A 9,887-nucleotide genomic window follows, 5' to 3' on the forward strand; every position below is an offset into this window, starting at 1 on the left:
TACCACATCTGCCCTTGAGATGGCTGGCCTTCTGCAATCCAAGGATCCTGGCTGGCCTATGTTGGCTCAACAGCTTTATCTGTATTTGCTTCTTAATTGTCAGCTGTGATAAAGAATCCTCCCTACAAGGCTTTATTTTATAAATTAATAATTCCAAATTAGGAACAGTCAACCGCACACATAATTTACTATAAAGAAGAATGTCAGTGAGCTGTCAGAATCTCTCCTTTCTAACCTTGGCTTTGAGAAGGACAGAGTTTCTGGTAATTGGCAGACTCATATTCTACATTACTTTTTATGATCAATCATAGAAATAGGGCTTATAAAAAAAGAAAATGGCATTTTAAATCATATCTATTTGTATATAAGGCTTGGGGCTGTTATAATACTTCAATATAATTCATCACGTTGAAGTGAACCATTTATCTCGATGACTGTGATCTGTAGCTTCTTCTACAACGGATATGCCACATGTCATATTGAAATTGACAAAGCCTGCAGTTCTATGTGATGAAGAACAAACGCTGAAGGATGCTTTAGAAAAGACTTTCCCTACTCATGCAAGGCGGCTTATGTTTAGATAACAATGTAATATGATCATTTGCACTCAAGAATGGTGGAAAAGGAAAATATCTCAGAAATTGCCTTCCTTATTTTCTTTATTGCTCCCATTTTTTCTTTGTTTTTTAAAAAAGAAAATTCAGTACTATTAGCTGCCTTAAATCTTTATTGAAAGTACACATATTTAAAAAGGAAGTAATAGAGATTCGTGCATTTAACAAATACTCATATTTCATCAAGTATTGACTTGGCCCTGAAACCTAGCGTTTGGATATGAAGTCTTAAAGAATTAAAGCTACCGTCTATTAGCTTTGATTTTCATGTCCTGTATTAGTTTTAATTAGTGGATATCTGCCTCTTTTGAGCTTTATTTTCTCTCCAGGTTCTCCTCAACAAATTTCCCTTTACAGGTCACTGCCAGAGTTCACTCTGGCTCTTGTTTAGTTTCTGCCTCTAAGCTAGGAAACTCTGAGTTTTACTTCCAAAGTGGGAAAAAAAATCATGCATGGATGAAAACTGGCATCAGTTAAATCGCTCCATTCCCCTAGACGTCAATTAAGGGAATTGCAGAAGTGTTAATTCAATTGCATTTAAACACTTCAACTTCTAATTGAAAAGCAGAAGTCCACTAGCTTCTTGGTACACAAACAGTTTGTGATAAAGGTTTCACAAGGCTCCATCTCAATGTTATGAACAGAATCATTGACACGCATATGTTTGACATGATCCTTTTTGTTTCAATGGTTCATACATTAAGTCTAAGGCCATATAGCTTTCTGGGATCACTAGCCCAAGTTTTTTTCAGAAATTAATATACTAAAAGTTTAGAAGGTAAAGAAGGAAGATCATACAGAAACTAGTGGGGCAGCTGATTCCAGAAAACGATCCTCAAAGACACACAAACAGGCCCAACCTGCCAAGCCAATGGCCGGGGCCTGCCAAGCCAATGGCCGGGGGGAGGCATTTAACGCGGCTCTGTCCCTGAGGGCACGCTGTCCCTCTGGCCTCGCTGGGCTCCTGCGTCCCAAGCTGAGGTCCAGACCCCTAGCTCGGCAGGTGCAGCAACTTGTGCCGGGGCAGCGGCTGAGCGTGGCAGGCTCTGAAATGCCATCGTGAGAGAAAAGAGGGGCTTGTTTTGTCTTCCCTCCTTCCTGCTGCTAGTTTAATCGGGTTCTCACCAGGGGACATTCGGCAGAATGCCCAAGACAGCATTCGACTCCCCTGGTGGAAATAGTGTGTGTTTGAATAAAGGCTGAAAATGAATAATATCGGATGTCCAAGTCCAAATATTTCCATAGAAGGAGGATGACTGGAACAGGTTTTCTATTTTCTGAAGCTTTGTCAGAAGGCGGCTGAAGACCACAGGGCCGCTGTGGAATCTTCTCAGGACAAGAGCTCTTGTGTTGTCCGCCAGACTCTGTTCTAAGGTCCTTGAGGGGGCTAACTCCATAATCCTTACAATAATCCTCTGCAGGAGGCATGCTAGGGTCCTTTCTCCCTTTCCACACACGAGAACCCTTGATGGAGAAGCTGACCAGGAGCTTCCGGTTAAGTAGACCTGGAACTTAGGCCCGGTTGCTGGTCTCCAGGACCCACAGTCCTGCCTACCAGGCTCCACCACCTCTTCAGTAAGAACGGGAAGTTCATCTGTGATTTCCATGGGAACTTTGAGGTCAGGAAGTAAAAGGCATGAGTTCCTTATTGCCCTCAGGGCGACCACAGACACTGTAGTTTTTACTTTTAAATTTTATTTTTAAATTTAGATCTATTAGTAAGCACTAGGAAAAACTATCCCTGTTCTAAAAAAAAAAAAAAATTTCCCATAAGACAAAAATAGGGAAGAAAGGAAGGAGGGAGGAAGTGAGAAATGAAGGCTCAGCAAATGGAAAGCAATGGCAGGAGTTCAGAGGGTTGGAGGAAGGGCGAAGTCAGAGTACCTCTTCTCCCTTTCCGCCTTAGACAGCATCCTGGCTGTTGCCACACAGACCTGTGGCCCCTACCTGTCAGGTCATCCATGTTCCCAGCTTCCTCCAGGTGGTCCCTCTGGTAACATCCTCCCCAGCTCCCCACCGCCACTGCCCGCACAGCACCGGGGAAGGGCGGGGTAATGGCTCATCAGCCCTCGTCTCCTTTGGTCTGTCAATGCTCCCATCAACTTTGCAACCAATTTCTTTTTTAAAATCCCTTTATGGAAATAAAGGGTGTCTGTCCCCTTGGCTGGACCTGTCTAATACACCTTGTAATACCTTTCTTAGAATGCAGCAACATGGGTCACATCCATCCCTTCCAAGAGCAGAGAATGGGCTTAGAAATCCCTTTCCCAGTCCAAAAATCTATATAAACATGGTGTTTAGTAAGCCAAATGCTCCCAGTTTGTGACCAGAAATGAAATTATAAACTCAGAGTGCCAAGAGTGTGGATGTTGCACTTGCTTTAATCCCATCCCGCCACTCCTCTCCGCAAATACATACCCTTACTCTGCCCATAATGATGTGGGTTTTGTTGTAATTGGTTTATGTCACTACCAAATCTGAGAGACCCAGGCTCTCTTTTTTTTTCCTCCAAGAGTTTCCCACCAAAAGTGCAGAAAATGTTTTGGTGAAGTCACCCGATCATCCAGAGATGGCATCAAATTGCAGGGATTCCCTGCAATGTGAATCCTATCAGACAACAATTACCAAGCCCTGACCATGGACCAGGCCGTGTGCTGGGTGCCCAGAGGACACCAAGCTGAACCAGGCTTGGTTCCTGTGCTCTGAGAGCTGAGAGTCCAGTGGAGGGCTTGACTCGAGGAAGAGGATGCAAGTGATGTAGGAGGGAACACCAGGGATGCTCGTAGGAGAGAGATGAGCCCAGCCTTGGTCTTCCCCAGTAGAAGTCTGATTGGAGAATCTGGGGAGACTTCTCCAATAAAGTGACAGAAAGCTGGGCCTTAAAGGATGGGAGGATGAAGCTGGGAGAAGTATGTGGAACAGATGTCTGGGTCTGAGCAGGGAGGGCAACCGTAGGGGATTAAGTGGCACCGAAAATGGCCTAGTTTGACTAATCAGGACCCTGTGTGGGGAAGCAGACCGTCTGAGTGATGGTGGGACACCCCGATGCTGGATTCTTGAGTTAGTTCTCTTTTATACACTCTCTGAATACATGCTCAGCCGAGCGCTCTATCTGTCTCTGTCTCTGTCTCTGTCTCTGTCTCTCTCTGTCTCTCTCCCTCCAGATATCCGAGTCTGGTGGAGCTGGTCCTTGGGGACTAGGAAAGACTGTTAGCGCCTCTGTGACTCACATCCCCAGCTCCTCTCTGCCCCCAGCCCACTCTGCCCTTGCCCTTTCTCCAATTGTGCCTCTTCAAGCCCCCTTTGGGGGTTTCATTTTCCTTCCTTTTGGTGGTCCTGTTCTCTGGTTGCTGCTAAATGATACATACATTCCAGGCGGGATCCAAGACAGTGTGTGATGAAAACCAAATGCAAATCAGCTAGAAAAAAAAAAGCCAGAGTAAACACAAACTTCAAGCCCTCAAACTGAGTTTCCAAAGCTGAGCCTCCATCCAAGCTGTCCTCTAGGGCTCAGCCGCTCCACCAAAGCGGTCCCCAGGGGACGTGCGGGGAGCAGGAGAGAAGGTCTCTTGGTGTTCTTTCTTTGCTTTTTAAAGATTGATGTGATCTCAGGGCTTACACAGGGAGCCTCTGCTGGGTCGGCATTCCCTCTGCCAGCAGAGTGGCCTGTCCCCCAAACTCTCCCTCTCTGCTGAGATTCTGCATCCCCCCATCACCACAGCCCCCTTTGCCCCTGCAGCTCTGTTCCTATACTCTGAGTCAGATCCTCGCCTGCTGAAGAATCTTCAGGAACTACCCTCACCTCCACGGGGAGCGTGTGTCTGGCCCTCACCAGCTCAGACCCCATGGGCTGGCCTGCTGGCTGCTCAGTGTGAACTCACTCCAGATTTTCTTCCTGGGGCAGAACTTTGGACCTACAGCTCAAGGGACTGTGTTTACAACGACTGCTTCCTTTTTGGCTTTAGGGAGCGAGCAGCCTGTGCGCAAATCCCAGCTTTGTCCCTGAGATAGTTTGTAACCCTGGACAAGTCACTGCACCCTTCTGGGCCACCATCTTCTCAGTCATTCAACAAATACTTACATAGCGCCACTGTTCGGGGCGCTGGGGATACTGAGGGAGCATGAGTGATAAGACGTCTTATAATTTAAGTGTGATCATGGAAGACCCTCAATATATGAGTCTTAGAACTCGGTGGTTGGGGGGACCGAGGAGAGCAACTTGATAATTTCTAGTTGAAATATGAATGCCCTTCAGCCCAGCAACTTTCTGCCCAGTTATATATACCCTAGAGAAACGCTGAAGACATTTAACAAGGAGAAAGAATGAACAGGAAAGAATTTAAATGCCAATTCACAAGAGAATGAATAATGTGGGATATATTCCCACAATGGATGGTGCAGAGCTGCGGAAATGAATGAACCAGAGCTTCTCACAACAACGTGGACTGTGTCACAGACGTAACACTGGCTTAGAGAAGCATGTCACAGAAAAAATATGTAAAGTGCAACATCATGTGACATTAAAAATATGCAAAATCGTATCACTTGTTATTAAGTGGCAAATTCACTACACAGGGAGGTTGGTGCTTTCCTCCCTGGAGGGATGGATTTGGGGAAGAACGTAGGAGGCATCAACTGCGCTGATGATGTTCTGTATCTACCCCAAGTTGTGGTTATGTTGTTACTTATTACAGTATTCTTTAGATCTGTGTGCATATTTTAAATGTTGCCTTAATTTAAAAACTTATTAGATAATGACAGTTGCTATGAAGAGAATAAAGAGTGACTGGCCTGGGGCTATTTGGATTAGATGGTCGAAGAAAGCTGTGCAGAGAGGTCACAGTTGAGAAGAAAATGTAAATGACGAAGAGGAGCCAGCGCCACAACACCTGGGGGAGGAGCATTTTAGGGAGAGAGAACATTTATTGCAAGGTGTCAGGAACTGGGAAGGATCTAAGCATGCACCCACTTGCATGCTAAAGAGGTAGCCTGCCAGTTTTGGTGCTGGCAGAAGGCCCAAGGCACCTGGGTCAGACCAGGAGATTGTACCATTCACAGCAGCAGGTAGTGCGACCTTCGTGTTCACCTGGGCTCTCCGTGCTCCCTGCCTGTGGGCAACGCAGAGGTAGACTCAGTAAGACTGCTGATGGGTTTCAATGTGGGGGATAAAAGAAATGATAGAAATTTAGGATGCTTTCTAGATTTGAGGCTCCACCCAAAAAAGAATGAACTGAGGATCCTAGCAAGGGTTGAGAAGGACTCAAATTAATTACTTTGAGCACAAAAGCATCTAAGATGCTTAATAGATACCTAAGAGGAAGTGTGTAGGAAGCAGTTGAGTGTAAGCGTCTGGAGTTTAGGGAAGGGGTCAAAGCTGGAGGTACAGACCTGGGAGGCACCGGCAGACAGTGCGTAATTAAAGCCCTGGGACGGACGAGCTCACTTGAAAATGCTGTCGATGTTTATTTATCAGACTAATCTGGTCAGCAGAACCACCTGGAATACTGGTTAAGACCATAGATTTCCAAGTCCCATTTGGATCTCACATTTAAAAATTGTTTATAATATAGATACATGTATTTTTGCACAAATTCAATCTTTTCCTAATATTTATTGAGCACCTATTATGTTTCAAGTACTGCGCTTGGTTGTGATGAAGTAAGCTATATCATCATCCTGCAGTCATGAAGAAAACCCTGGAGAACCACTGAGATTTTGGCACTGATCTCATGGAAGCCTGGACCTGCATCCAAGCTTGTCATTATGAGGGGAAAATACCCCCCTATTTATTTAAGCCACTATGGTTGGGGGTTTTTGTTTATTTGTTACTTTCTGCCAAAAGCATTCTAACGTGAAACACATGTTTTATTATTACGTTTCTAAGTCTAGTACATTTAAATAAAATAAAACTAATCACTTGGGGGAAGAAGGGCTTTAATTAATGCTTGATTAACCCATGTTGAATAAGCAAGACTCCCTTAAACCATCAGTCTCATTTACAAGCATCATTTATTGAAATCTCTTAAACATTTTAAACTCCTTGTATGGACTTAATCATAGCTGACTTTCTGTTTTAACACTTCATTTAATTGACCTGGCAAGTTTACAACCAATTAAACCAAACTGTTCTCATATACTCAAACATCTCTTCTAAACCTACTAAATTAAATTTATAAATATAAATATATTATATATATTATAAAATATAAATATAAATATAAATAAAATATAAAATCTATTTTAATACTGTTAATGAGCTAAGTCAGATTTTATTATACCTTTCAACATAAAATTATAAGCTTTAATCAATTTTACATTTTAAATTGGAATCATAAGTTTTAAATATTTAAATTACCTAAATAAGAAACATATGCAAGATTATTCTTAAACTTGACATGAAAGTATCAATATTATGGGTTTGTTTTATTCATCATCTCCATATTTAATACTAAACATTCTCAGACTTGGAAAGTCACTTACTCAATAAAGGAACAGATTTTCAACTTCAAGGAAGTCAAAGTTACTGAGTCAGGGACCCATGACCACAAATACGGTGAAATCTCAGATAAGAGGGTTTTTAGGAGCCAAAATCGGGAGGGAGGTGAGCACTCTGACCCTCTCCGTGGTTACTATGACAACAGGAAACACCTTCAGAGAGGTTTGGTTTTAGAACCTTCATTCCAAGTACCTCTTAGTTACTGTACTTTATTTTTAATTATTAGAAAGTTGGCAACTGTAACTCCACCCAAGTTAGCTAACTTCCTTTATTACTTCATTGGCTCGTATATTTACTTGGCCCTCGGCAGACATTGCTAGCATATTTCCATGTTGCTCTAAGGACATTTTAATGCTGTTGAATTTAATCCTGAACATTTGGCTCTATACCATGACTCTAAAATCATGATGATAACACAAACCATTCCTCTTTCTTGTGACTTTTTAGGAATTCCCCAAATGGGATTATAGCATCTCACATTTCATCAGAACTACTGTAGTTAACTTGCAGGATGTCTGCTCTGGATACTGTTCTCCCTCGAGCCTGGACATCCTGGATGTTATCTGAGACCAACCAAAGGGAGCACTTTTCTGGTCCCAATCTCAGATGTATTAGCCCATTCAGTCAACTCCAGTGCGGGGAGTCTCCTTACTGGCCCCACCTCCTGTTCTCTCTAGTCACCTCTCTCTAAAAGATAGATAAGTACTTCCTGTTTTGAATGTCTGGCCTTTTGTGTGTGTGTGTGTGTGTGTGTGTGTGTGTGTGAACATGAAGCCACCACAGCAGAGCTGGGGCAACATTTGTTTCAGACTTTTCATTATTTAAAGATATGTGTGGATTGACTATTTACAATAGCCAAGACATGGAAACAACCCAAAAGTCCATCAACAGACGACTGGATTAAGAAGATGTGGTATATATACATAATAGAATACTACTCAGCCATAAAAAAGAATAAAATAATGTCATTTGCAGCAACATAGATGGACCTGGATATTGTCATTCTAAGTGAAAAAGAAAGAAAAATACTATATGATGTCATTTATATGTGGAATCAAAAAAAAAAAAAGGACACAAATGAACTTCTCTACAAAACAGAAACAGACACACAGACATAGAGAACAAACTTACAGTTACCAGGGGGTAAAGGGGGTGGGAGGGGATAAATTGGGAATTCAAAATTTGCACCTTTTGGGAGTGATGGAAATGTTAGCTATCTTGATTGTGGTGGTGGTTTCATTAGTGGATACAGCTATCAAAATGCATCAAATTGTACATCTGAAATCTATGTAGTTCACTGTACAGGAATCATACCACAATAAAGGTGTTAATAATAAATAAAGATATGTAAGGATTGAAACATTACAATTGTTCCCATTTCACCAAATTATAAGGGAGTGCTCTGATGATATCCGGCAAAAGAATAGTTATGTGCCTCCTGCCTCTCAAGCATAACAGTCATTGATAACTATGTTTTATCTTAGGTTATAGATAATTCTCAAAAATGTTTACTTTTTTTCAGTGTCATATCAGTTCAAATATTCTTTGAAAACTCCAGTATTTAGATAAATTCATTGATGTATCATCTTTCTAAGGTGAATAATCACCCCTATGTTTAGGAAGGAGATATATATGTTTATATGGATTTCCTTGGCCCAAACTGATGTTATATTTAAAAGCTGTATCGGACAAATACCAACCAATCTTAATGTTTACCTTTCAGAAGAGAATCTTTAAGCCTTTCACAATCCTAATTCTAGTTTCATCCATTTCTTCAGCCTTCCTTTCTCCCTCCACTTTTTTTAAACATTTTTTATTGATTTATAATAATTTTACAGTGTTGTGTAGAGCACAATTTTTCAGTTATACTTGAACATATATATATTCATTGTCACATTTTTTTCTCCATGAGCTACAATAAGATCTTCTATATATTTCCTTGTGCTATACAGTATAATCTTGTTTATCTATTCTACATTTTGAAATCCCAGTCTATCCCTTCCCACCCCCCGCCCCCTTGGCAACCACAAGTTTGTATTCTATGTCTATGAATCTGTTTCTGTTTTGTATTTATGTTTTGTTTGTTTGTTTGTGTGTGTGTGTGTTTTTTATTTTAGATTCCACATATAAGTGATCTCATATGGTATTTTTCTTTCTCTTTCTGGCTTACTTCACTTAGAATGACATTCTCCAGGAGAATCCATGTTGCTGCAAATGGCATTATGTTGTCAGTTTTTATGGTTGAATAGTATTTCATTGTATAAACATACCACCTCTTCTTTATCCAGTCATCTGTTGATGGACATTTGGGCTGTTTCCATGTTTTGGCTATTATAAATAGTGCTGCTATGAACATTGGGGTGCAGATGTCATTTTGGAGTAGGGTTCCTTCTGGATATATGCCCAGGAGTGGGATTCCTAGGTCATACGGTAAGTCTATTCCTAGTCTTTTGAGGAATCTCCATACTGTTTTCCACAGTGGCTGCACCAAACTACATTCCCACCAACAGTGTAGGAGGGTTCCCTTTTCTCCACAGCCTTTCCAGCATTTGTCATTTGTGGATTTTTGAATGATGGCCATTCTGACTGGTGTGAGGTGATACCTCATTGTAGTTTTGATTTGTATTTCTCTGATAATTAGTGATATTGAGCATTTTTTCATATGCCTATTGATCATTTGTATGTCTTCCTTGGAGAATTGCTTGTTTATGTCTTCTGCCCATTTTTGGATTGGGTTGTTTGGAATAACTCTCCCAGACTTCAGACAATGCTATAGA

Source organism: Camelus bactrianus, chromosome 8 (assembly GCF_048773025.1).
Source record: "Camelus bactrianus isolate YW-2024 breed Bactrian camel chromosome 8, ASM4877302v1, whole genome shotgun sequence".
Taxonomy (NCBI): domain Eukaryota; kingdom Metazoa; phylum Chordata; class Mammalia; order Artiodactyla; family Camelidae; genus Camelus; species Camelus bactrianus.